We start from the raw sequence: 24,369 nt of genomic DNA, 5'->3' as shown, positions 1-24,369 counted from the left end.
CTCTTATTAGGCCTTTTTTCTTCTGGAAATGCCAGTTTCGTCCCGGCATGGCTAGGTGGTTAAGGCATTTGACTAGTAATCTGAGGATCGCGGGTTCGAATCCCCGTTACACCAAACATGCTCACCCTTTCACCCGTGGGAGCGCGTTATAATGTTACGATCAATATCACTATTCGTTGGGAAAAGAGTAGCCCAAGAGTTGGCGGTGGGTGGTGATGACTAGCTGCTTTCCCTCTAGTCTTACACTGTTAAATCAAGGACGGCTAGCTTTTCGCGAAATTCAAAAACAAACAAAAATGCCAGTTTCATAGCGTAGGAAAGGAAATTCAAAACCGTTTGATGACACCCAGGAAAATTTCTCAAATATCTTTTTTAACTTAATATTTACTTCCTTTTAATGTAACAGCCCTGATTTTCAGAGAGCATATTAAGTCACTTATCATAACATATTATTCCTCCTGTGTTTCCCATTGCTTTAAAACCCATCACTGATCCTAGTTTGCATTCAAATTAGTTCACCCAACTTTCATGTCGTTCTTTACTATCACCGTAGTAACAAGTTTTTAGTAGTTATGGATAAAAGAGGTACAGGATTTATTTAGTTCATAACATTGTCATGTCAATTGCTTTTTGCTTCCCACAGGGAACATGTCAGCACAGAACAATAAATTTGATTTCATTCGCAATATTTATAGTTGCTAAAGCAGCCGCGTGTTGCCTCTGTAACAGAGCGTTGAATTTCAGATATGGTAAGACAAATTCAATACGTGCGACACCACAAAGCAGTCTCCATGTTCTAAGGTGTGGGTGCGTTTTAAGAGTAACAGTCAACCCCTTAGTGTTAATGGTGGTTGGTATGATTCTTCTGACTGACTGACTGACTTCCCTCTAGTTTTTTTTTGTACTTGAGCACAAAGCTACACAAAGAACTATCTGTGCTCCGCCCATCACGGGTATCGACACCCAGTTTTTAGCTTTATAAGTTCGAAGACATACCACTGCGCCACTGGGGAGCTTCTAGTTAATAGTTTAAAATTAGAAATGGAAGCAAATTAGCCTTGGGAGCTTGGCTATAAATACCATCCACAAATACAAATAATTCTGGAACTTGTCCTCATGTTCTAAACAATCAGTCTAAGAGCCCAACTTAACAGAACAAATGCAATAAAACGCCTTTTATCACTGACCTTTTCATGCTTGTTTGTAATTATTATAGCAATATATTTAATTTCCGTCGTTATGGTCACTTTAGCGAAACCTTGTTACATTGTTACTTTCGGTCCGTAACATAGTTTTAATTGGAAAATATTTTTAACAATTTTGACCATAAACTTGTTTTAAATACAGTTAAATACGAAGTATAAACTTTTATTGTGTCGAACACAATTGAAATTTAATTGAATATTCTCCACGCTATGCTTTTTCTTGCAGGATAATTTAGGCACTATTGATTTCATATTATTTGTTTAAAAAATATATTAAACTGCAAAATTCATTTGGGCATGGAATGTGTAAAAACGAACGATAGTGTAGAATATTACCAGATATATGTGTAATGTATGTATTTTATTCTATAATCTATAAATATGTAATAATACTGTTTGTTATATGTCCCTGTAACTACTTAGCAGTGCGGATGGATCTCCACCACAATTAGTATGCACTTCCTTATGTCCATGAGGAAGTATAGAGAAACTTCTGTTCTGCATTTTACGTTTTGCGGTTTTATGGGCGTTTCTTACCACTACTTCGTCCCCTGTTGATAGATCTTCACCAAATTTGACATGAAGGTTCGTTAGATCAATGAAGAGACGCAAACAGGCTTCTGGTCTCACATTTTGTGATTTGCAGTTTTAAGGAACTTTTTTTTTTTAATTTTCATGTCCTAAGATAACCTTTCATTAATGATGAAATTACAAAACTTTCGTTCGATGGGTACTCCAACTAGTAAAAACATAAATATGAAAAAAAAGAGTTCCAAAAGGCTTAATAAGATTCTACATATTTCATAGAAAGAAACTGGTGATTCTATTCATTGTTAAGCACAAAGGCAATATCTGTGATCGAAACCTGCCGTCCATATTTCAGTTCTTTTGATTTGCTGCTGAGCCATTAGAGGTCTCACATTGATGATACATAACTGAAATATAAGCTAATCGTATTCAATAAAATTATTGTTGTCGTTTGATTTTAAGACAATCGTGAAAAGCTTAGGGCCAGCAGGACGAAAGCTAGCTCCCAGTATTCACCTCCACTTTTGAGTTACTTCAATCAAATAGTATCATTTTATCTTTGCTCGTATACTGCACCAACCAGAGCACGATTTTCCAACAAAGGTCAATAGTCATTCACCATCGGATTTATTATCCGCTTTTCAACGAGAAAATGAAAATGAGTTTGTTTGTTATGAATTTCAAGCGAAGATTTCCGAGGGCTGTCTGCGCTAGCCGTCCCTAATTGAGCAGTACAAGACTAGAGGAAAAGCAGCTATTCATCATCACTTAGAGCAAACTCTTGGGCTACTCTTTTACCATCAAATAGCGAAATTGACTGTTACATAATAACGCCCCCACGGTTGCAAGGAGCGAACATATCTGGTGTGACGGGGATTCGAATCCGTGACTTTCATATTAAAATTCGAGCGCCCTAACCACCTGGCCATGACGTGCCTGATAAAAGAAGCTATGAAATAAAAGAATCCTGATATCGAATCTCCTAGAAATCAAAATGGTTTATGTACAGTTCTACACATACTATATAAATGTCTGTTGATTTTACACTACAACGATTATTACATCAAATAAGTCGGTTTTAGTTTGATTTGAATTTCGCGCAAAGCTACACGAGGGCTAGCCGCCCCTAATTTAGCAATGTAAGGCTAGAGGGAAGGCAGATAGTCATCACCACCCACCGCCAACTCTTGAGCTACTTTTTTACCAACAAATAATGACATTGATCGTAATATTACAACGTCCCCACGGCTAAAAGGACGAGCATGTTTGGTGTGACGGGAATTCGAACCCGCGATCCTCAGATTACGAGTCGAGTGCCTTAACCACCTGGCCTTCAATAGTTATGAGAAAGACAGTAGATGGTGTTCACAAGTATGGTGAGTTTCAGCTGTTGGTACGTAATTTCAACAGTTTTCTATGGTGTTTCAGCAAGTATTTAATCTTAGATTTTTTCCACTAATTCTCCAGTATATATCTTTTTTATCCTTTTTTTATGGGTTTTCGTCCTCACACCCACTGTAACAATAACTAACTCAAGAAATTAATTACATTTTTTACGTTCTAGTCCGCATGATCGAACCTCCTGTGTTGTGAAAAAATTCAACGAAAGACGAAGTCAAGCAGTTTCAACTCTGCCTTATTTAGATTTAGCGACATCTAGTGCTACTTTTATAACGATTACTTTAGAAATCTTTAATAACACGATAAAACGGGTCCTTATAATAATATAATTAAAAATGTAACCACCCAAAAGCAAAACACAACACTTATACTTTGCCATACTAGACAAAGCAATGATCTAGGTATTAAAACAAAAAAAGACTATCAAACATTATTTTGAATTATTACGGTTTTTTTAAATTAACTTTTATTACCGGTTTTTTATTATCATGTGTTTGTTGTGAACAAGATTAATTATGTAATTATTTCCATGACAACCTCATGTGTGGCCACTTTTTCTGAGTCGTTAAATCCGATAGACTGAAAGCTGCAGATGTGCCAACTCAGCTGTTCACATCTATTAATGGCCGATACTGAACGGCAGAAAGGTTCCTGTAGAGAGAGCTCTTCCAGCTATTCTTTGGTTTGCTCTTATCACTACAAACGACACTGTCAGCACTTTCAAGGATCTTAGCGCCATGGGAGTTTCATTAATGTATAAATCCATTTCTTTCACTAGAACTGCTAACTTCTCTCGCGATATGTGTCTTAATGTTACCAGTCGCAACGTTACAAGAACTGAAAAAAAAAAGAAAACAAGTTCAATTTTCTTGCATGAACTCTTGTGATCCTTTATTTAATAACATTTAAGAAGTATTAAACTTTTAAGGCCATCATTTCACACATTCTCTCTACTCGCTGTCCTTTATCAAGAAACTGTGAGAAATTCTGAAAGCCACGTTATCGGGTTGACAAGTTCAGAAATACAATACTTTCTGATAGCAGCTCTATTAGTTCATGAATGCTGATACTCCCAGTGAAATGGAAACTAAATATCTTATCCACAAGAAAAAGAAGGAAACAGGTTAACTAAGATAGCCTAATTCTTTTCTCATTTACAACAAAGAGAAGGCAAACAAACATCCAAACAAAAACGTGCCAACTCATTTGATTCTCATATATATAATTCTTATACTGATTTGTAGCTGCAGTATTTCGATCATTTTTTATGATGTACTACATTAACAACATTGTTTTGGTTTGTTTCCTTCAATCAAATCTACAGAATGGTTATCTCCGACGGCCATCACTAATTTAGAAGTGAGAATGTGGAGAGAAGGCAACTAGTTAACACCGCCCACCACTTACTCTTGGGTTACTCTTTACCAACGAGAATTGGGATTAACCGTCATTAAAATGTCCCTCATGACCAAAAGGGCGAGTATTTTTTGGAAACGGGATTCGAGCCCGTAACCTAAAGAATGCGAATCATAAGGCAGCTAAATTTTGGTAATATTTACTCATATAATTATTTTCCATTTTGTATACAATTTTATTGTTGGAAAGTAATGATTTCACTTCAAAGCTGGTTTCTTCATCCTTTAATTCAAATAAGTAAACTTTATATGAGAAATTATATATTTACAGGGGTTGGACAAAAAAAAGTGTCTCCCTTGAAAATATTATTAATATGTTATATGTTTTATTAGATATCAGAAACATATGTGAAAACCGTACGTTTTCAGAACGCACTCGATCTGTTCACATGTGATCTCAAATCCTAATGTTATATCTGGCTATTGTAACTACCTGAACTTTTCATGATTTTAGTTACATTTTCTCATAAAAATTATTGTACACCTGCTGTAGTTTCTTATTCCAATTAGCCTAGAAAACAATCAAATAAGTTTATCTACAGTTGTGGATTTTTTAAAATATTTTTCTCTTATCTGATAAAAGATATAACAAAGTTTTCAAGGGGAGACACTTTTCTTGTCCACCCCCTGTATATACATATATATGTGTAACTTTTATTGTTATATATTTAAATTCACTTTTCTCTCTGTTTTAGAGAAAGGCTGCAGTGAGCTATATACAATCTCCACCGCGGGGAATCGAACGCTCGATTTTAACATTTATAAACTTATCCACTGATCTACCGAACTAGCACGCTATTGGTCTCAGGTGTTTCGTTTTTCTAGTAAAATGTCTCCCGGAGGGACAGCGCTAAAACCTGGAATCCTGATCCTCTTGGTAGGAAGAGCGAAAATAGTCAGTTGTGTAGCTTTGTACTTAACAACAACAACAACAAACAACAAGAATAAGGATCTCCGATGGTAAAATATTAAACTGTTTCTATTGTTGTGTCTTTAACTAATTTATCAGCATACTGTTTTGTAATTACAATAAAAGACAATATTTTCTTCATAAACAGAATCATAATATAATTTAAACAACTAGAGAATTCAGAAGGTGTTAATGCGATCCTCCAAAAAATACCTTAACACGTTTATTCTTAACACCAGTTTTAAAGCAGACTGAGTTAACTTGATTCTCCAACATGCCTTGACACATTTATTTTTTAACAAAAGTTTCAAATCGCTAAAACTTTCTGTTTCAGTTCAGTTCATTCCAGTGTATAAGTAAAACTTGGAAAGAATTTGCAAATTTGAGCATAACTGAAATTCTATAAAATAATTTGAATTCATTTATAAAAAGTGAGAACAGACTACAGCATTATGTAACGAAAGAGAACATTCGTCATTACATGAAACAAAAACTAAAATGATGGAAAGTCTAACAGATATCGAGATAAGAATATAGTTCTGTCATTCGAAAAATTTCAGCATCATATCGACTGAAAATATTCCCAGAAATATATACAGGAAAACAGTGATCAACAAGAAAAAAAAAAACTCAGTCGGAAAGACTATTGTGCCTCGTGAGAACATGGTCAAGCTTTGAAACTTTGATTTAAAAAATTAAAATCTGGAAGAAAACACGCGTGACCCATGAATAACTGTTTTTTTTACAAAATCTTGGAAGAGTTTCTTTGCGTGGAAATGTTACAGCGAGTAAAATATTACTGTACATTGTAACCCGGTTTATCTGATAAACTCGGAATTGAGAGCCATGTGTGTGTGTAGTTTTAGAATAATTTAGATAATTTGATCAGGTTTCATCTGCATGAAATACTAGCGAAACGTTTCAACAAAGCTACAAAGTTAGAGACTTAAGCTGTTTACAACTGTGTGAATCTTATGGATTCTATTGATTAAAAATAGAGTTTCGAAACTTTTAATGCACATTTTAACACATAGTAGTACCAAGCAAGGCAGGATTTGGACAGGTGGTAAAAGTTAACACATAGTAGTACCGAGCAAGACAGGATTTGGACGGGTAATAATATTTAACACATAGTAATACCGAGCAAGATATAAATTAGGATTTGACTTGATTTTCCTGGACTTATTGAATCAGTTATGACTTGAAATGTGTATTATCTTTAAAAACCTTACATTTTTTATGTACCTCTTAATTAAAATTTCATAAGCTCTTTTTCTTTTGGTATCATTAATTTTCAATAACGTTAGTTGGGATATTTTTTTTCGCTTCCTAATAGTCATGTCATAAACCCTAAATCTACGTTCTTGAAGATCTATGTGCCTCTGCGTAATGGATATTTGGATACATTATTATGTGCTTCTCGTCTACTCGACAGAAATACTTTGTTAATGATTCTTTCTGATTTTCGTACCTACAGGTGCTGTGATACAACTCTCGACACTGGCGAGTCGGATTCGAGTTATTGCTATGATAGGAAAATATTCATCGCGTTTTATACTGTAGCTGGTTAAAAAAATGAGAGCCAATCCCTTAGCATGGACTATGGACGTTGCTAATTGGCTGTCATCTCTTTGGCCATCAGCTCAAAAATAAGAAAGAGCAAATGACCTTATGGGTTTGCCATAAAATATAAACATGATTTTAATACTTGACTGCTTGTTTATTTATATTTCTTCCCGTTTAAGGGAATATCGACTAAAAATCTTAATTCCTTCTTTTCGTCCCTCTAAAAACTATCTTTAAAATTAGCCTGTATAATATTTATAATTGTCAAACTAAACCGACAGGAAAATTTGGAATAAAATAAAAGTTTCGGTTTTGTCACACATACATAATCATACTATAATAGAACTCTTGCTTATATGATAGTAGAAAAACTTTTTTATTACGTGACACGTACCCCGAACTTTGCGAAATTTTTATCCTGCGTGCATGTAGATTTTTTCGTTTTGCCTCTATTTCCCGTCACGGAGAACTTTATTTTTCTCCATTCTCAGGGCGTAGATATGACGTCATGAATACATCACACAATCATCTGATACACTGGCGCCACGCGTAATCGGCATGAGTGAATAATCCTCATCAACACAATGAGAACTATTTACCTTCAATACATTTTTTACGCAATCTGGTAAATGCTGTGCTTCAGTGCCTTTTTTACCACAAGAAACAAGATCGAAGAGTAATAAAAGTTTCATATCATCTGAACAGTTAGAGTCAGTAACGAGTTCGCTCACATGTAATTTGAAGCATGCGACTGCAGCGCACAGATATCAAACTATAACAGCTAATTCCTCAAATTTTAATCGTCTGAGTCACTCTGAAGCCTGAAGATGTTCATCATTTGATTGTGTCAGTAGAAAATTAAATTTATCTAGTCAATCAAAAAATAGATTGTACTTTTATAAAATGTTTAGTTATTTGAGTTTTTATCACAAATAATTTGTATAAAGGTTAATTATCTTATTTTGCATTTTACGATAAGAGGAGATCAGTCAATTTTTACGGAGGTTTACGCTCATCGCTATACGTAATTACCGGTAGTACTAATACTTTCAGTTTAACAAATTTTTGAAAAATTGCTTTCAAACTTAATATCAATGGTTAATGTGTGAACTGCCAGACATTAAGATGCAGCCAAGGAAAATTATCTCAACAAAAAAATGCAGTTAATAAGAACTATTAAAATCACCGATTTAAGAAAAGAATGTTTCATAAAATTAGATAAATTATTTTTTACTCAAAAAAACGGATATCTTGATAGAAGACATTAACAAAAGGAAGAAAACCATACAAATGAAATTACTGTTGTGTTGAAAATTAACTTGTTCAATGCCGCAGACGAGATAACGCGTCCAAACCGATCGGTAACACAGTGCCACGGACGAGTTAATTCGTTCTCAATAATACCTAACTTCAACGCTAGATGTCAGCACCATATATGCATTTTACCTACCTACACATTTTTTCACTTTCGATCCAAAGTCGCGTCACGAAAAAGTTAGAAAATGAAGAAGCAATAGAGTTGTATTGTAGCACCTGAAATACTTGGCAGTCAACAGGTTAAGAGTTCTCAGTATGGAACGTTTATTTGATTCATTGTATGCTACTAAAAATCTTATTCAATTTTCCACTTATTAAAACGATTCACTAAAAAAGTAGGAAATACATTAACTGCTCTTCAGCAAGAAGCGCCATAGAACATGAGCTATCACAAGCTTTTCAACAGTTTTGTTGAATCTCACCTATAAAGTGTTTATGCCATAACTGTAACAGTAAGTTGACGGTCAATATTTGTATGTTCTCCTTTATGATAATCATTATGAAAGTCAATTCCACTATATTTTATTTGTCATATGAACCCAAGACAATTGGTGATTTAATGTTAACGTTTTCATATCCTTTTCGTTATTTGACGACAGAGATTGACATTTGATACGGTTTATAGATATTTCTCTTCGGGTTTTCTTCAGTCTCGGGTGATGAGGCGGGCTGTATGATCTGTATATGAACACGGTACAAGTCGTCTAGATTGTAGGCTGTACAGATCTTACGTTCTGCTTCTATCCCCGAGTCAATATTTACAGATCATCTCAGACACACGGCATCCAAGCTCGTGACGTTATGTGCAACGTTAATACCTGCGTTCTTCTCGAAATAGCTCTTCATTATTTGAAAAATCTTTTTTTATGTAAACGGCAAAAGAAACAGAAAATTACAAAAACATTTCAGGATGTCTATGTATAATTAATCGTTAAAGATCTTTTTCAAATAAACGAAATAAAAATACACTGATTTTTTTGTTCAAAATCTAAGCTATAAGTTGAAATTAGAACTAATAAAATGTACCACGTAAAAAAAGTGGATCAGCGGTAAGTTTAGAAACTTACAACGTTAACATCTAGAGTTTGATTCCCTGAGGGATGAAAGCATATTGCGTCGATTTTACTTTAAATAAAAATAATACAAAAGACGCATGACGAAAATGTTGCTATTGATATAATGCGAAACCAGTAATATAAGATAGGTTATATTTGAATTATTACTGTATGGATTTTAATAATAAATTCTGCATCATTTAAATGTAAAACACCGAAACTTTCACCGTATGAACATAAATCTGCGCAGATAGCCCCCATGTAGCTTTGTGCGAAATTCAAAAAACAACACAATCCAAGTGAAAGTCGGCCCGGCATGGCCACCTTGGGCAAGAAGCTCGGCTCGTAATCTGAAAGTCGAGGGTTTGAATCCAAGTCGCATCAAATATGCTCGCCCTTTCAGCCGTGGGGTCGTTATAATGTTATTGTCACTATTCGTTGGTAAAAGAGTAGCCCAAGAGTTGGCGGTGGGTGGTGATTACTAGCTGCCTTCCCTCTAGTCTTACGCTACTAAATTAGGGACGGCTAGCACAGATAGCCCTCGTGTAGCTTTGCGCTAAACTCGAAAACAGACACCGAGCATTAAAGGTACATTTGTAATATACAGGTGTACCCGTTCAAGAGATTCAAGTTAGTATATAAGCGTATGCGTAGTTTATTATACTCTAAGCTATTTAACTGAGTAATAAGCAAATCAAGAACTTTTATTTGTTATTCAGAAGTTCGTCAATGATCTGATAAACTTTGTAAGGTATTTGATCATCGTTTTTCAATGCTTCAGCAGATGTGTAAATTCTCTTACTTTCGTGCGTTGTACTTTATACGTGTTTATAATATAAATATATTGCAGAGCGAAAAAAGTAACAGCATGTTGGTGGGTTTTAGCAATACGATGTATAACTACAGTTAACCAGGTTTAATACAACTGAAACAGCTAATTTTGTATTTGTTTTTCACTGTATTTGATAAAACTGAGAAGCATTCGTTAATTAGCTTGGTCATACGATCACAATGTTAAGAAATAAACACCATATTTCTGTTGTACATAAATAGTTATGTCTGTTGAAATACCTGGATAACAGTGTTTAACGTACAATAATAACTGGAATAACAACAAGAGACATTCGTGGGTTAAGGAGCATTTGAAATTCTCACTTTGTGCAACTTTGTTGACCGGTGATCGAAGCCGGCTAATAATATTGTTGAAATTACCAAAGAGAAGTAGTGCTATATAAAAGAGATCGTTGTAGAATAAGATTAGAATCAGATGCGACAAGATCTATCTATCATAAGAGAAAGACTGTTGCAGTTCTATATATTTTAACATACCCTGTTAAAATAGCTTTGTAAAATATTTAATCATACTTAACATCGTTTATCTGATACATTCACGTTGTTTGTTTTACGAAGCTACGCCATGGGCTATCTATACTATGTCTAAGAGTTTCCAAACTCAATTTTTTTTAGCTTTATATACCTTTACAGTTACAGCTTAGCCACTGGGGAACTTGTTTGTTTGTCGTTAAGCACAAAGATACACAATGCGCTATTTCTACCGTGCCTACCACAAGTATCAAAAACTTATTTTTAACCTTTAAAGTTATCGCTGAGCGGAGTATGAGTTGATTGTATATTCAGTTAGCGCTTTTACTGAATTTTACTAACCTTAGTAATTTAATAATAAGTCTTATAGTAATCAACGAGTGAGAATAATTCTCTTTAGAAGCTTGTTACGTTAAATATTGTTTTATACAAACTAGCTGGAGCACCCGTCCGCTGGACGGAAGTTACGTAAATTCCTGATTATTGAATAGTTATCTTAGGACATGAAAAGTTACAAAAAAACGCCTATAAAAACCGCAAAACAAAAAAGTGAAACCACAACTTTGTACGAATGTTCTCACAGATCCAATGAGCTTCACGCCAACTCTGGTGTAAATCCATCAATAAGAAGCAAACTTACAGCACTAGAAATCGGTTTTCGTTAGCTGTGATGGCCAGAGCACAAATAAATCATTGTGTGGCTTTGTGTTTAACTTAAAACAAACTTTCTTGTTCATGTGAATATGTTAAGTTGTGGCATTGTTATAATCAAAACCCAAGTAGGTTCAAAGTATCCAAGTAGGAAGCTTAGAATGTGTATATACCCCCTTTTCTATGATTTCGATTTTCGTAAATACAAAATGATTTCAAGCTTTGTACATGTAATAACAATAAATCTGAAGTTACATTTCAAAATTCCTTTTGTATTGATGATTCCTCCTTGTAACCAAAAACCACATATGTCAGAAAAGTCTTTCTTTTTCTGCCTTTTCTTTTTTGTTTTATTTTATGTCATTTCAAGCAATTATTGAGAGAGTTTGTCTGTTTTTGAATTTCGCGCAAAGCTACATGAGGGCTATCTGCGCTATCAGTCCCTAATTTAGTAGTGTAAGACTAGAGAGAAGGCAGCTAGTCATCACCACCCCCCGCCAACGCTTGGGCTACTCCTTTCCCAACGAATAGTGGGATTGATCGTCACATTATAACACACCCATGTCTGAAAGGGCGAGCATGTTTGGTGCGACGGGGATTCGAACCCGCGACCCTCAGATTACGAGTCGTACGCCTTAATCCACTTGGCCACATTGAGGAGGACCAAATTATATTCGAGTAGCAAGAGTTTTCAAACTGAGACAAACTTTTACATTTTTCGTAATTCTATAACATAAAAAACATTAGTAAATTTCATTTAGAGAAACAGAATTAATCTCTTATTATTATTTCCAGCATAGAAGGACGAGATATAAATATATAAATCCCTTAAAACATTATGAACTATGAAGATATGTAGTAGGATCGGTTTGAATTTCACGCAAAGCTACACGAGGAGTATCTGCGATAGCTCCCTCTAGTTTTACACTGTTAAATTTATTAGGGAGGGTTAGCACAGATAGTCCTCGTGTAAAGTCGTGACAAATTCAAAAAACAAACAAACAAACTACTACCAAACCGACAGACAGACGTGTGCATGCGTTTGTCTTTTTAATGAGGCTTTCTAGCAAGAAAAAAAAGCGATACCTTATATAACAATTTATGTATAGAAAAAAGCCAGTGCATTTTGAAAAGAATTCTTTCACCAATGGCTTTCATATCATGCTGCTTAGCGATAAAAGTATAACTTAATATTGTTGTTAGTCTATGTGACGAAAGTATAAAATGAAACGTGTATGTGTGTTTTTCTTATAGCAAAGCCTCATCGGGCTATCAGCTGAGCCCACCGAGGGAATCAAACCCCTCACTTTAGAGTTATAAATCCGTAGACTTACTGCTGCACTAGCGGGGGGCAAAATGAAATGTATAGACAACAAAATTGAAAATATATATATATACGTATATTATTTTCTGATTTAGATGCTCTCGTTTGTTAAAGAGATTTGTTTTTATAATTTAAGTTAAAATCGGAGGACAAGTTATCTTTATAAACAGGCCACATCCCGTAAAGAAACAATAAAAGTGTATAAGCTATACTTCTGTGCTAAAATGGGTTCAAAATACACACACTAAGAAGGTTTTCCAGACAAATCAACCTAACAATCTAATATCGAGTATACTCTCGCTAGTATCACTAATAAATCAGAAAAAACAGAGAGTGGACATTGCAGTAGAAAGGGATATGTTGAAAACAAATATTCCTACTTTTCAGGAAAAATGAAAAACGAAGAAATAAGTCTAATCTTTATAAATTTAACAGATTTCGTTTATTTTTAGTTAAGCACAAAACTGAACAATGTGGTGTGAACAATCTGTGCTGTGGTGCAACAGGTATCGAAATCCGGTTTCTCGCGTTATAAACCAGGCATAGCCAGGTAGTTAGGGCGCTCGACTCGCAATCTGAGGGTCGAGGATTCGAATCCCCCGTCACACCTAACATGCTTGCTTTTTAGCCGTGGGGGTGATGTAATGTTACGGGCAATTCCACTATTAGTTGGTAAAAGAGTAATCCAAGTAGCAGTGGGTGGTGATAACTAGCTGCTTTCTCTCTCGTCTTACACTACTAAATTAGGGACGGCTAGCGCAGATAGCCCTAGTGCAGCTTTGCATCAAATTCAAAACAAACAAACAAATCCAGCGTTATACGTCTGCAGACCTGCCGCTGTGGTTCAATTTAGTAACAAACGTATTAAAACACTTATTCCATACAATAGTAAAAATTAAAAATAAATATATCTGTTTAGGCTTATTTTACAGCACTGAAAAGTATGAGATTTTAGAATTTGTTTGTTTGTTTGTTTGTTTTGGAATTTCGCACAAAGCTACTCGAGGGCTATCTGTGCTAGCCGTCCCTAATTTAGCAGTGTAAGACTAGAGGGAAGGCAGCTAGTTATCACCACTCACCGACAACTCTTGGGCTACTCTTTTACCAACGAACAGTGGGATTGACCGTCACATTATAACGCCCCCACGGCTGGGAGGACAAGCATGTTTGGCGCGATTCGGGCGCGAACCCGCGACCCTCAGATTACGAAGCGCACGCCTTAACGCGCTAGGCCATGCCAGGCCTATATTTTAGAATGTCGTAATATTTAATCCATTTGTTTCAACAAACTGTTTCAGATTAACTTAAAAGTAGATCGTGTCATTCTTGGCAAAAAAAAAAAAAAGTTTTACAACACAATAACTAAATAGAAAAGTTTAGATAAACAGACGTAAAAAATGCTTAGTTACAACTGAATATTGAGAAGAAAATATTTAAAAACAATTTAAACATAACTTAAAAACTTCATTATCTTTGTAAGTCAAGTGGACAAGCTAAGAGCATATTTACGGCCCGGCATGGCCAAGCGTGTTAAGGCGTGCGACTCGTAATCTGAGGGTCGCGCGTTCGCATCCCCATCGCGCCAAACATGCTCTCCCTTTCAGCCGTGGGGCGTTATAATGTGACAATCAATCCCACTATTTGTTGGTAAAAGAGTTGGCGGAATTGCTAAATTAGGGACGGCTAGTACAGATAGCCCTCGAGTAGCTTTGTGCGAAATTCGAAACAAACAAGCAAAACAATATATTCCTAAAATAAATAAATGCTTCCTATACGAAAACATAGCATGACACTGGAAAGCTTGCATACTTACACCAAGTAAGTTCAATTAAAAAATAAAACATCAATAAAACAAAAGCAAGTTGTTAAGTGTAAAGATATACTCTTCAAAAAAAGAAACGCAAAAGGGATATTTTTTTTATTTTAAAGAGAAATATATGTAATAACGTTACAAGCTCAGAGTATGTGATGTTACACGTGTTAAGGCACTGATTGTCAGACCAAAATGACAATAAAAGTTGTGCACTTTGAAAACGGAGGAAAACATCGGATTTTTCGCCGAAACGCATTCGTGTCCAATAAACTTGTTTGAGAGATCTGCATGTTCTGCAAGTGCAACATGTGCAAAATCCCTATAAAAGTGACGGGTTCTTGGTTTCCATACCTCAGTATTAAGCCACTGACACGCAATACAGTTACGCCAAGACTGACTGAAGCACAAAGCAACAACGCCATTGGTCTCTTGGAAGCAGGCGAATCTCGATCAGATGTTGCCAGAGCTGTCAATGTCCACCCAAGCACCATCACAAGGCTATGGAATCGTCACCAACAACATGGATCAACTCGTGACCATCCACGATCTGGCAGACCTCGTGTGACCACGTCCACACAAGATCGCTACATCCGGTTACGTCACCTTCGGGGTAGGACCACCACTGCGACGTCTACTGCCTCAACCATACCAGGGCTGTGTAGGATTTCCGATCAGACCGTACGCAACCGTCTACGAGATGCAGGAATCCGACCTTGACGTCCAGTCAGAAGCGTCATCCTCACCCAGCAACATCGTTAAGCACGGCTGCAGTGGGCTCGGGCACATCGGGTATGGCCTCATCGACGATGGCGGCATGTTTGGTTCAGCGATGAATAACGTTTTATGCTTCGTAGGCAGGATGGAAGGACCCGTGTTTACCGTCGCCGCGGTGAACGTTTTGCAGCAAACTATGTGCAGGAAGTTGACAGATTTGGTGGGGGCAGCGTCATGATGTGGGCTGCCATCGCCTACAATGCCAGAACAGACCTTTTGCACATTCGAGGGAATCTTACGGCTCAACGATACGTCAACGAGATTCTTAGGCCCCATGTGCAACCCATCATGGTGAACGTCAACGACGTTTTTCAAAATGACAACGCCCGTCCTCACACAGCCCGACTCACCACTGTCTTCTTGAGACACCACAACATCAACGTTCTTCCCTGGCCCTCCAGATCACCAGATTTAAACCCCATCGAACATCTCTGGGACGAGTTGGACCGACGTCTGCGACGGCGACAACCTCAACCGCAAACTCTACCTCAGCTTGCAGCAGCTTTGCAGGCTGAGTGGACAGCTATTCCACAGGATGTGATTCGTCATCTCATCGCTTCCATGGGCAGGAGATGCCAAGCAGTTATTGGGGCATACTCGTTATTGACGTTGAGTGACGTTAACCTTCAACTGGTGAGCGTGGACTTCGTCTTTGCACACTTTGGATGTTAAGCAGTGATTGTGCAAAGTTTCACACATGTCATACAGAACTACCCGGAATAAACTTGTTAACAATTTGTCTCAAATTCTGCCTTTTGCGTTTCTTTTTTTGAAGAGTATATATCAAAAAGTGTGTCAAGCTCGTGAAAATATTATGACATATATGATAGAAAATAGGCCGGATGTGAATTCGTGAAAATCTCCCAATATATATATATATATACACAGAAAACGTGCTAGGCGTGAACTAGTGAAAATATCCCCATATTTTTTATAGAAAGTATGCCGGCGTAGGCTAGTGAAAATATCCTGACATATATCATAGAAAATGTGTTGGGCGTGAAATTGTGAAAACATCCCCAGATATATCATAGAAAATGTGCTAGACGTGAACTCGTTAAAATGTCCCCATACACATATATATCATAAAAAAATGCGAGGACGTGAAAATATCTCAATATATATCATCGAAAATGTACAGGACGTGAACTCGTGAAAATGTCCCCATTCACATCATAGAAAATGTGCTGGGCATGAATTTACCAAAATATCTCCATTATTTAAAGAAAGAGAATGAAATAATGGTTAGTTTTGTAAATAGCAGTAGATAATAGATATAATATTGCATCACAAGGAGATTAATAGGGTTTTCTTTCATATCATAATACCTAGTACGAGCTTCATTATTTATCATTTCTTACTGGAATCCTCCAATGATATAATAAAACATCTGAGTCCTGGTTGATTTGAACACATGGCTCCATCACGCAGATCGAATGGGGAATTATTGCATTATATGCACTTACATTTACGGTTGAGCACTAAATGTACTCAGATAAAATTATTTTAGACTCAGTCCCGCATGGCCAGGTGGTTAAGGCACTCGGCTCGTAATCCAAAGATTGCCGGTTCGAATCCCCATCCCACCAAACATACTCGCACTTTCAGCCGTGTGGGTGATATAATGTGACGGTTTATTCCACTATTCATTGGCAAAGGAGTAGCCCAAGCGTTGGTGGGGGGTGGTGATGATTAGCTGCATTCCCTCTTGTTTCACACTGCTAAATTATGGATGACTATCGCAGATGGCCCTCGTGTAGCTTTGCGCGAATTTCAAAAAACAAATTAAGCCTACTTTTTTTTTTCTCAAACTACAGCAGTTTCATTGATATTCTTCTTCTATTGCACGTGATGTGAAAATACGATGACAGAAAACATACTTTGGAAAGTTATAGATAGGTACGTTATATAAATTGCTCAATTGAGGAGCCAACAAAAACAATTCCGTGGTTTATTTAGACTGTTATCTGGAAATAAGACCAGTGAACGACAAAACTGAGTATTTATATATGCACTAGAAAAAAACAGATTTATTATCTTTTCGTTTAGATGTGCAATAAATGGTTAAACTCGTTAATTTTCACAAAGTTGAATCCTTCGTAATTTTTAATTAATGAAATGCCCGAAATATCTTCGTGTTGTTTTTTATGGGGTTTTTTTTAGTCAAATGGGCTATCTGTAGTCTGTCCACCAAGGGTATCGAAACCCGGTTTCTAAAGTTCTAAATCCGCAGACAAGCCACTGACATTATTTATGAGTGTATAATGTCAAAGGTTACAGCCAGGTCTCGAATATTCGAAAATAAGTCCCACATCTCTTAACCTGGGGACCCATTTTTCACATAATTTATGAGTGTATAATGTCAAAGGTTACAGCCAGGTCTCGAATATTTAAAACAAGTCCCATATCTCTTAACCTGGGTCCCATTTTTCACATTATTTATGAGTGTATAATGTCAAAGGTTACAGTCAGGTCTCGAATATTTAAAAACAAGTCCCATATCTCTTAACCTGGGTCCCATTTTTCACATTATTTATGAGTGTATAATGTCAAAGGTTACAGCCAGGTCTCGAATATTTAAAAACAAGTCCCACATCTCTTAACCTGGGTCCCATTTTTCACATTATTTATGAGTGTATAATGTCAAAGGTTACAGCCAGGTCTCGAATATTTAAAAACAAGTCCCATATCTCTTAACCTGGGTCCCATTTTTCACATTATTTATGAGTGTATAATGTCAAAGGTTACAGCCAGGTCTCGAATATTTAAAAACAAGTCCCATATCTCTTAACCTGGGTCCCATTTTTCACATTATTTATGAGTGTATAAGGTCAAAGGTTACAGCCAGGTCTCGAATATTTAAAAACAAGTCCCATATCTCTTTACCTCAGGACCCATTTTTCACATTATTTTTGCTCTACAACTAAATCAAAAATGATTGGATTTTGATAAAACATGTTACATATATGTAGAATATTATTCCCCATTGTTCTGCCAGTTATGATCCGTGTTTGTTGATAACATTGGACATACAAACACCCCTCTGTAAGTTTTTGAGAGTCGAATATAATCAACGCTGAGTGGCGGAGATATGCGCCCTACTGAGTGCCCCTCCAGTTTAATATACGTTTCTAAGTATACTGCCCATACCATTCCGCTGTTGTTATTTCAGTTCAACTCTTAATTTATTATTCTGTCAACCTTGAGTTTCGAAAATGTCAAAGAAGGATATGAGTCGAAGATTCTTCAGTTGCTCGCGATACACCCCCACTCCCCACGTTATGCTTTGTGTAACTATTAATAGTATCACGCTATTGCCTTCCATTGTTCAGCACTGCAGGGTATGTCCTATTAACTTGCGTGATCTAACAACCCTAAACTGAGTTAAACTATCTTTATATCTCTTTTTGCTTTGTTGCTAGAAAAGAAAAAAAAACATTGGAAGCTTTCTTAAAGAATGAAGGTACACATCACTTAAGTGTTTAACTCAAGCAAAGCTAAAGCTTCGAGCACGTGCAATATAATTATTTTGTAATTCCCGGATGAGACTTACACACACACACACATTCTCTCTAATATGTAATTTCAACAATCGTTCCAGTTATAGAAAGCACGAATTTTCTAACAATTATCTATAAAATTCCAGACAAATAAAAAGTTTAAAATAACATATTAGTCTACGTCCGAAATGAATTGCACGTACAATATAATTGTATGCAAATTTTTAAGAATAAATGAAACATAACAGCAGACGATATTATTTCTCCAAACATTCGCTACGGGCACGCTTGTATGCAAATCAGTTATAACATAAATAAATTTAGACGCGCAACAGTTCAGAATTTAATTACTAATAGCGGTAAAAGCATCGAGGGACTCGACATGGCCAGGTGGTTAAGGTGCTCGACTCGTAATCCGAGGGTCCAGGGTTCGAATCCCCGTCACATAAAATATGCTCACCCTTTCAGCCGTGGGAGCGTTACAATGTTTCGGTCAATCCCACTATTCGCTGGTAAAAGAGTAGCCCAAGAGTTGGTAATGGGTGGTGATGACTAGCTGCCTTCCCTCTGATCTTACTCTACTAAATTAGGGACGACTAGCGCACATAGCCCTCGTGTAGCTTTGCGCGAAATTCAAAATCAAACAAACAAAAGTACCGCTTGAATAAAAGGGGAGGAACAAGTTTTAAAATATGACAGTTTATCTGGACACACAACCAATGACGTAACTACAAAATATTTGTTTTTATTTCTCGCAAAGAAGTAAGAAACGTGGTAATTTAAATAATGATCAGAATAAAGATATTGGCGTTAATATCGCAGCATTTGGGGTCCCAACCCCAGGTAAGTAGGGGACACCTTCTCCCGCCCAAATTCTGTTCCTCTCTCAGCAATTCGTAGCACTTACGGCTTTACTTTTTTTACTAGTTAATCCGTCCCTAAATGTTACAATATCAAACCATGATAACGGTTTATACTATAATCTGTAATTAATTTACCATGCTTTTAACCATTTGTTTACCACGATGATGTACGTTGGCATGACAAATTTGTTTGTAGTTTTTAAATTTCTCTATTATTATCCACATCACAAGCATAAAGCTTATAATGCCATAGGAAAATCTTACATACATACTGTAATACGATTTTGGGAAATTGAATTTCTTGTTTTCTGCAGTTGCTGAGCCAGCTTTGTCTACAGTCACTTCTGCGGAACTCTATCCAAGTTACGTTCACTCGCTCGGTTTTTAATTTCTTGATGGTTCAGATGCTGGAATGGTTTACAAGGAAGTTTCCAATACTACTTCAACAGTCATTACTTTTATACCTTTGATTGAAATGAAATAACTCTGCATATTTTCTTGAATTTCGGTATATTTAACTAGTATAACGTATAACATCTAAGGTTTGAAAAGAAATTTGTTAATTAAAGACTAAATATTTCGAAATTAATTTAATAACGTTGATTTTTTCTAGCGTTGAAATAAATTATTGGGTATCATTATTATTATGAACATAGATAGTAAAATACATTAAAGGCGATACATATGAATCAGTTTGACCTCAAAAACACTCTAACACTCAGTTACAGAACTAATAAAATACTTTGAAGGACGATACACGTGGGATTATTTTACTTTAGTTTACTGTCTGTTTCTTTTTAAGTTAATTATCTGTCATACATTAACAGAGTTAACAGCGACGTGATAGGGATGGCTGTCATTCCAATAAGATTTACAGAATTAGTCAGGACTGAGGAATCAGGAAACTACTTGTGCTATTAGGTGGTGGTCGAAAACACAACGTCGTAATTTCATCCAAGATACATTTGATCGAGAGAACCAAGGAAATAAAAAACATCTAATCTGTACTTGGGTCATTCAACTTCCATACAAACAACCTTAAAATTATTTATCATCTTATTTTCGTTTCGAAGACGCAACACGCCACCTTCCATTACAAAAGTCAAAAATGTATTACAGTTTTGTACATTTTCAGACAAACCATTTGTTTTTGTCGTCAAATTCATGTAAAACCTTGTTTAAAAGTATTGTACAAATTTTCTGTAAAACATATTAAACAATGCCTAAAACCTGATTCTAAACAAAAGCCCGTTCATTGTCCACTTCCTGGAAACGTTACACTCATGTTATAAACAGGCCCGGAATAGCCAGGTGGTTAAGGCACACAACTCGTACTCCGACAGTCGAGTGTTTCAGTGATGTCGAGAAAACCCACTTGTAGAGAAATATATATGCAAAAACGGCTCGTTTGGGTTGAGAAAATATTTTACATATTTTACATTTTTACGTTTTTGCATATATATAGTCGAGTGTTTGAATTCCCGTCACACCAAACATGATCGCCCTTTCAGCCGTAAGGGTGTTATAATGTTACAGTTAATCCTACTATTCGTTGGTAAAAGAATAGTCTTACATTGCTAAATTAGGAACGGCTAGCGCAGATAGCCCTCGTGTAGCTTTGTGCGAAATTTAAAACAAACCAAACCACGAAAAAACTTTGTAAAATGGATGGCAACTGCCTGTTGTGGAGACACAAGTGTAAAGGACGACGTTTCGAAAGTCTTCTGCCTTTCGTCTTCAGGTCATGAATACTCTCCCTAAACAATCTATCAAACAAACCAAACCATATTGTAAGCCTTAAAGAGCAATTGCAAAGATGAATTTAGCCGTCTGTCTTAAGAACTAATGTAAGTGAACTGTATTTTTTACTCCTTTAGTGATCATGACTAAGTTGTTACAGAAAAACATTGTAAATCAAGTGATTAGTCCTTACCAAACAAGTTGCAATCAAACGACTTAAGTAAAATACAAAATGCTTAAATCGTAAAATTTAAGATTGATTTATTTTCAACACATTGTAAGCATAAGAGTTTATATACACGTATATTTACACGCTGGGGATTCCCACTAAAGCAAATAAAAGTTACTGAAAACTGATTTGGGGGTTCAACTGTAGTTTCAGACCTTGGTAATGTGTTTCCTTGGTTCAAGGTACACCTAAGAACTTTAGGTTTCATTTGCTGGGTTGATGGGTTACTGAATTACTACACTTAACACCAGGTGTTCTTTAATGCCCAAGATGCGCCGCCAAATCCTATCCTTCGTTTGTGTCTGTTCTTCCTTATTTTAAAAGACAATGGAACGATAATGAGCTGGTCTATAAAGGGTAGTGAAGGATAAACAGTAGAACTCTTCAGGCTAAATAACAAAGGTTAGTGTAGGTTTCTCTTTGAATTTATACCGTTGAAATAATCAAAGTACTTATCTATAACACCTATTCTCTTTTTGTCTCTGCAACTGATGAAAAAGCTCAACTCTGTTAAGAAAAAACGTAACTAAAATTATCTCATTTACAGATCACGCATCCTTTTTGTGTTACAAAAAATAATATTGCACTAAGTAATTCAACATCTTTTTAACTCATAAAATTACAAAAGAGTTATTACCAGAACCAGGGCCTGAATATTTTAATATCAACAAAATATTTGTTGTCTTTCATCACAGAAAAAAAACAACAGAGAACAACCAATTTATGGAATTAAAACATCTCGTGGTCTACGAGACACGTAAAAGATATTTTAGCAAAATAAACACTCCACCAGATTTCCGAAAATAGTGTTATATTAACTTTCGAAACCTTGTGCTGGTGAGCACGATTGAAATTAGTTTATGTTTCCAATTTCAGAAACCACTCTTTTGAGTTATGTTTCTCGGAACTTTTCTTTTGCACTTTTTATGTTTTCTCAAGAAGTGATTTATAAACTCTTCGTTAAGAAACGGATGTTATGTTATCTTTATTTCAAGCCGATACATTTCTTATTCATTCTAAGTTTAGTGTAAAAAGAAAACAAATTTCTCCATTTAAAACGACAGTGCTGAAATAATGAAATGTAATCTTGTGGTGTCCTTGGTATTCCTGTATGTATGGTATCGTAAAGTCATAATTTTTAGTTTTCATTTATTCCTTCATCTATAAACTAATATCAATAGCAAAAGCACTTGATATTAACTAAATATAGCTTTTATTTTCAGGCATAGGGTTTGTTGTTTTTTAGAAACAAGTTAACTTAGTAGTCAATATGATTATATTAGGAAATACGAGTTTGTTTTCAAAAGCAAATCATCAAAACGCTGTATTCTGGAGTAACTTGAGGAGTTTAAATGTGCTGTAATGATTATGTGAAAGGAATAGGCGTGTACGATTATAACGATAATATGAAACGCTTAACACAGGTATTATTATTATTGTGACGATAATGTGAAAGGCTTAGCACGCGTGCTATTATAACGATAATATGAAACGCTTAACACAGGTATTATTATTATTATTATTGAAACGTTAATAGGAAAGGCTAAGCGAGGGTATTTCTTAACGTGTATTATCAAAACAAACATCAAAGGGTGGTCTGCTGAAACGATAAAAATAAAGGTTAATATATTACATAAGTTGAAACACAATTAACTCTAATATATGAAAAACAGTAAATAAAACACTGATAAAATAACAATAAAATCACACCATAGTAAGATGGAAGAAGCTTTCCAGCATTTTGTCACTTGTAAATTCTCCTCACAAATAAAAATGAAGAGGAACTTGCTTGATTTTTTAATTTTGCACAAAGCTACACGAGGGCTATCTGCGCTAACGGAAAACTACTGGTGGACGACTTTTTCTCAAACATCCCTATGGCTGAAAAGGACAAGCATGTTTAGTGTGAAGGGGATTCGAGCCCGCTACCCTCAGATTACGAGTCAAACGCCCTAATCATCTAGCCATGCCTGGCTCAATAATTCTACTTGTTTGTTTGTTTGTAATTAAGCACAACACTACGCAATGGGCTACATAAGCTCTGCCCACCTCTTGTATCGAAATCCGGTTTCTAGCGTTGTAAGTCCGGAGGTATACCGCTGTGCCACTGAGGGGGTGGAGGCAAAAGAGAGAAGCTTTCATTAACGTAGTAATTATTACGTTTGATCTACTTTTGTTTTAAACCAGATTGCGCATGAGCTAATTCGCTAAATTTCGTAAACTTAAAATACAAAAATCTGCCAGTAGCTAAATGTATTTCACTTCTTCAGAATAGATTTATATCACTTGTGACAGTCCGCAATTTTTTATACGTTTTCTAATATTCAAGAGTGAAAAAAAAACATACATTATGTTAAGCCTTTCCTTAACAAACACTCCTATCAACTTGGACGTAAATAAATCGCATTCCATATCAGTTTTTTACCAGCTGCTCGATGGTTCAGAGTATAATAAGCACAAATCCTACTTTAGGCTTCTTTGCTGTTTCTAAGCGCACAGCTACGCAATGAGCTATCTGTGTTGTATTCACTACGGTATTGAAACCTGAACTTTGTCATCATAAGCCATCAGAAATACCGCTGATCCGCTAGGGATCATAAATACTAAAGAAGTTTATTTTTAAATATACTCGACCTTTAATGGTGTTAAGGGCATCTGGCGACTGTTAAGTAGATCTTATAAGGTTCCCTTAGAAGTGAAATAGGTAGTATGAATAAGAATCGTAGTGGTTCACGTTATGAAAATTTTCATCTTT

At 35.8% G+C, this 24,369-nt stretch overlaps 1 protein-coding gene and 1 long non-coding RNA gene across 3 annotated transcripts in view; one reads left to right on the top strand and one right to left on the bottom strand.

Annotated features, from left to right (window-relative positions):
* The window catches only part of LOC143233964 (adenylate cyclase type 5-like), a 131,863-nt gene that overhangs the window by 97,704 nt on the left and 9,790 nt on the right, over positions 1–24,369 (bottom strand). The window lies entirely within an intron of this gene.
* LOC143233650 (uncharacterized) lies at positions 19,488–20,264 on the top strand. Its single transcript, XR_013018265.1, has 2 exons — positions 19,488–19,625; positions 19,960–20,264. It is a non-coding gene; the product is annotated as an uncharacterized LOC143233650 (long non-coding RNA).

Source organism: Tachypleus tridentatus, chromosome 12 (assembly GCF_004210375.1).
Source record: "Tachypleus tridentatus isolate NWPU-2018 chromosome 12, ASM421037v1, whole genome shotgun sequence".
NCBI lineage: Eukaryota > Metazoa > Arthropoda > Merostomata > Xiphosura > Limulidae > Tachypleus > Tachypleus tridentatus.
This window is presented reverse-complemented; position numbering and strand designations above follow the sequence as displayed.